The sequence below is a fragment of the Nuphar pumila genome, chromosome 1 (assembly GCF_984573655.1).
Source record: "Nuphar pumila chromosome 1, dmNupPumi1.hap1.1, whole genome shotgun sequence".
NCBI lineage: Eukaryota > Viridiplantae > Streptophyta > Magnoliopsida > Nymphaeales > Nymphaeaceae > Nuphar > Nuphar pumila.
Window position 1 is genome coordinate 178,089,533 of NC_143249.1, and position 6,000 is coordinate 178,095,532.

Genomic DNA, 6,000 nt, shown 5'->3' on the forward strand with positions numbered 1-6,000 from the left:
TTTTGATTGGGTGCTTATACACATTTTTGTATTTGTTTGCATACTTGAATCTGCAGTGGTTCGATTCAAGCTACGAAGATCGAAAAACTTGCCATGTCCTTACCTTTTCGTTAGGCGAAAGACAGTCAGAACTTGCAAACGACGTTCTCCACATTTCTAAAAACGATTTTGCATAATTCGGGTAAGTCCCATCCTTCCCAAACATTCAAATTTTTGTCAACAGTTTTTTGTAACCAAGATGAGATGTCGTACTTTATTAAAAAAATTTATAACTAAAATTGCATTGTTGTCATCTTTTGGGTTTTTGTCTCTGCTCGGACGATAAAACCCTGTTTTGTTGTCGGTTGGGCTTTGGTCATCCACTGATAGTGCCATTCGCAGTAGTGTCATCCGTAGACCCTCATGTTTATAGATTTTGCCATTTGATAGACAACGTCGTTCACAATAGTGTCATCTGCAGACCCTCATGTCTGTAGGTTCTGCCGTGAGACAGATAGCATCGTTCGCAATAGTGCCATCCGCAGACCCTCATGTCTGCAGGTTCTTCCATTCGCTGATAGCATCATCCATAGACAATGTCGTTCATTGTGCCTGCAATCTCGACAACTTTCACAATCTATTAGATTCTTCAATCTAAAAATTGTTCATCCGGTAGGTTTTTTTCACCCAGACGACTAACGTTTTTGCAGTGTAGTGCATATCACCACTACTTTCTTTTGCTTCTTTTTGCTAGATATTTTGTTTAATTTTTTTAGTTGATTTATCTTGCGAATATGTTGCTCTGCATTAAATTCATACATCAACATTAGGTTTAGGCTTATTACATTTTAGAAACCCTTCCTGAAGATTTGTATGTTACATAAAAAATAGAAAAACACAACCTCCAGCAAGTTAGGGTTTGTTTGAGATATTGCTTGATCTCATTGTGTGCACCTTATTTTTTCTTTCTTTCTTAGGAAAAGAGTCCTTTTATTGAGAATTTTTCAAAAATCTTATGTCCTAACATTTGGATCTTTAGATCCCCCACTGGTACCTTTAAGTTGTTAGCTTAGGTAAATTGGTAGTGGTACCATAGGAGCTAGATCATCCACACTAGTACCCATAAGTTGTTAGCTTGGGTTTATCGGTGTAGACCTGGAAGGAAACCCTGAAACCTTAGAACTCGAAGAAATCACACGGATCAGTGGATACAGTTTTCTAGGGTACCCATGATTTTGAAAATCTCTCGTTGCTTGTTGTGGGCCTATGTAAATCAATTGTTTGGGGTATAATGCGTACCCTATCCAAAACTTACAAACTCCAAATCCAATCTATCCTAGAGGAACCACTTCTAAAGAATCTCGTATGAGATGTCACCCCATATGATATCAAACATCATATTCAATGAAGATCCAAAAGAAATGACCCATACTGACATTCCTAATGAGTCTATGGATGACTGAAAAGGGGGAAAGGTCTCGATGTTTTCTTAGTCCAGCTCACGTCAATACCTTCATCAGCCACGTAAAGTCCCTTTTGCAGGTTACGAGATGAATAGCTCTAACACGAATAAGTCTACCAAAAGATGAATTTACAGGACCTCAAATTTCAAAGCTTGATTCAAAAAATGACACCCTCACTAGTCTTGAAAAGTTCCTCATTCGAGTTACGAGATGGACAGTTCTAGCACAGGTGAGTCCACTAGGAGACAAACCCCTAAGACTTCACATTTCGAAGCTCGGTCCAAAGAAAGGGATGTACTAGGACAAGCAAGACAAAACATGAAAATGATAAAGTATAAAATGAAAGAGATACAAGAGTAGTTGCGGAAAGAACATACACGAGCTGAAAGAAGAGCCAGAAAAGCCCACGAATCAGAATATAAAAAGGCTCGAACCGATAGAGAGACCCAAAGAAATACCATACAGACTCTAGAGCCATAAGAAGACAGAGAATACAATTAGTGGGGAGAGTCTTAAGTGTCAGACGTAGAGAGGAGAATCCATGAACTGAGGTTGACCCATCCAGTCTAAACCATGTTATTTGAATCAGACAGAAAGATCAAATCACTGGAAGACATGGTACAAAACCTAAACTCGAGAATGAGATACATGGACGTGGACCTGAGAGAATACTCCATGGATGACTTTCTACTGAAGGGATATGATGATGAGAATGATAAGACTCCTCTAAAATTTTTGAAGTTCAGTGGAGAGGGGGACCTAATGACTCACTTATCCTTGTTAATGGAAAGTATGGTCAAATATCAAAACAATGATATGAGACTAATTAATTGGTTCTCTAAAAGCCTGAAGGGAGAGGCATTGAAATGGTTTGCCAGCCTGAACCTTCAAAATATCAGGAAATTTAAGCAGACATAAACCTATTCATGGAAAAGTTCATATTTAATGTTAAGGTTTGTCCTACCATAAGTTAGTTTTATGACATAAAACAAAAGAAGGAGGAAAGCTCTCATGAATTCATCAATCAGTAACAGTCAATGGCCAGTAGGATGAAGGAGTCGATCTCAGAATATCATGTACTGGTCATTCTGATGAGCAACTTCTCTTATCCTTTACGAAGTCTCATCAACATGGCTCAAGTTGAAACATATGCTGAACTCATCAAGAAGGCTACCACCTTTAAGGTATGCATCAAGAGAGGAGTATATGATGGGTTTCTGAAAAACAATAAAGGCAATAACATATACAAGAAGTTAGACCCATCTAAAGGCTGGGTCAACACAATGTAGGCCACAAGATAAAAAGGTAAAGAAGAATTATAGTTAGAGGCAGAAAGCAGACAACCAAAAGGACTCCTCGAAGAAGCTGAATGAGAACGGATATGGAGGGTGATCTCAAGTGGACAAGAGACCGAACATTCACCAAGTTCAAGCAACCTTAGTAACAAATCCTGGATCTATTGTTACAGGATAGCCTAGTCAAGCTACTTGAGGTGTCAGATCCGTTGCAGATGAAGGGTAAAGACTCAACCAAATATTGCAGATACCATAGAGTTATGGGTCATGACACTGATGACTGCTTTATACAGAAGCACATTATCCAAGACTACATAGATAGTGGAGAACTGCTGGTAAATGAAGAACAACCAAAGCCAATCAACAATAATCACACCAAAAAAAAGCGGTTCCAGCTTGTGAAACAAGAGAGAACTGGTTTCTGGAGAAAGGTATAAATTAAGGACCATTAAACAATATAATGATTTGTGTTTCACGAGCCCTCATTTGTAGTAATTGTTCTTGCTTGATGCCTCTAGTACCCTAGATATATTATCAAGGAGGGTGAAGAGTCCAAGAAAGACAAATTTTATTGGAGAACTAGGTAGCCAGTCAGATCAACGTGATTAATTTGGGTCCACCAGACAACAATCATACCAAGGTTTCTTCTTTAGCACCCCAGTATTGAAAGTCCATTAAAGAAAATGATGGCCTCCATGTACAACCCATATTGTCCTAACCTAAGGAAAAATGGACATGTCAACTATTTGGTCAAAGGAGAACATGACCCCATCATCTAGCCCAATCGTGAATGTGTCATTATAGAGTTAAGGCCAAGTGTCAGTCATAAACCTCTCCAAAAGGCCCAAGGTCATAAGAGAGTCTCTTTCAACCACACCCAGAATAAAAACCCAAGGTCTCGGCTACAAAGGGCCTCCAATGAAGAAATGGCCAAAAGAGTTCACATGAGTCCTGAAGGATCATTTCACGAAAATAGCCACCATCATAAGCTCAGTGAAAAGACTAGGCACGACATATAGCACAAGACTGACTCTCTCTCTACAAGGACTCAACCTATGACAGAAAAAGTTACAAGGCAGCCTGGACTCCATCTCTCCTTCAGCAAAAGGAAGACATCGTCCTCAGAACATGGCGACAAAAAGTCAAGGCAAAATCACAATGATATAGAGAAAAAAGGACATCCTGCTTGAGTCACCATCCCATGACCCAAGGTAAGCTTTTAAAAGTTAGATTTTATAAAATAGTCTTTTAAAAAATAACATAAAATAAACAAAAAAAATCAAAAATTAAAAAAGTTTTAAAAATAAAAAAATTTAAAAATAAGAAAAACCAAGAAAATTTAAAAATATTTTTTCCCTAGGGTCCAAGATATCATTTTCATTGAAGAAGCATATTTTTCTTATTGGCAAGACTAAGAAAGCTTTTGTCAAACTCCTCTTTTGTTTTGATGTCTTTCTATCAAAATCATGTGAAGGTATGTCAAAGGAGTCTAAACCTATCTAAAACTCAAGGATAAGGCATCACAAAGTCATTCAAAGTCCAAATCTCTTAAGCAATAAGGAACCTCTAGCGGTCAAGCATACCAATCTCAAACCGGCTCGACCTTATTCGATGAGACCCAAGTGGTCTTGAGAGCTTAATTTACCTCTAGACACTGATCCGACTTCGTTTGGTGAGTCCTTGAACTGATTCGAGCTCATTCAACATGACTCATAATGGTCTTAACAATCCAGTTTACCTTGATTCCAATAGTCATAGAAAGATGATAGAGTTTCATCATGATGATAGGTATATTATTGAAAGATCATTAAAGGACAAAGATCTACTACCAAAATGGATCTCAACTCTCTTTAAAATGGTCATTCTCTCAAGTATGTCCCTACACCCAAGAGTCCACCACATAAGATATTAAAGTCTAAGGAAAAGATAAGAAAGTGACAAAGTGAGGTTAAGATACTTTGATATAATGGTTCTAGCCCATGAACATATAAGGATGAATTATAGGAGCATGAGATCATTATCAATGCATAAGTATAAAGCCTGTGAAACTCACCTAGACAACCGACTCTCCAGAAAAATGATTGGGTATTGAATACCTTCAATGCTAATCTGCTTCATAGGTTGGCCTTCTAAAGAGTCTTTTTCTTTTACCTTGATAGGATAAAAATATTTAAAAAATATGAAAAAGAGAAAAAAAAGTAAATAACAAAAAAAAAGTAGTGCATTTAAGCTAACACCTACTCTGAATCTATGACGATGTAGCAAACACCGATAATGAGACTACTTTAAAGGTAGAAGTTAGAATATAAAAATGTGTGCATGAAGAAAGTCAATACTTACTTCTAGACCTATGATAAAGTGGTAGACTCCTATCATATGACCTACAGAAGTAGAGGTTGGATAGCTAGAGACATTCCTCCTAAATGAGAAAGCCACAAAACCCATGATTGTCAGACCTTAGGTCAAAGGATGACAAAAGTGAGGAATAAAGTCCTCTCGAGTTAAAAACAAAGACTTCAAGAGACTTACCTAAGGACAAGAGGTGTATTTGAATGCATTTTCATCAAACCCTAGTCTTCAGAGTTCAAGCGTTAGCAATAACCATTAGACCTAACATGAATGCTTTGAGACTTAATCTCATATTCGTATAACTAGTTGCTTGAAACCAAGGCAGAAATAGAGAAAAAAAAATTCAATGATGGCGAGTGTCTATATCTTATACTAACCCGAAAGGAAGAAAGTCTAAAGTGTAAGAATCTCAAGTGCAGGAACTTGTTAGGAAGGTTCTAATTTTTTTAAAAAGAACAAAAATTTGTGCTCTTATATGGTTAATCATTTATAACCATTATAAGCTACCCACTCTATTACAAATGCATGAGTCTCATTGCATATTATACAAGTTTATTACATGTATCAAAAAGTATAGCCATAGGGATCCTAAGTCTAAGAAGTACATAGGAAGATCTACTTTTTTTTTGTGCCACTTGATCGAAATATGTCTGACTCTCTTCACTAGGAGCATCTTAGGTTTTTTTTTTTTGACACATGTAAGCTACAAGACTTCTTTAGTAGAAAATGGGTTTTGAACTGTGCAACTATGACATGTAAGCAGATTTACCGACAATATGAAAAATCAATGGTGCACAATATTTCAAAATTTCATAGCTTAGAAAATCATATTTATACATCGAGAAAGCACGATTCAAAGTGTGTTCCTTGGCAAACAAACCATACTAAACTGATCCATGACATCTGATTGGGTG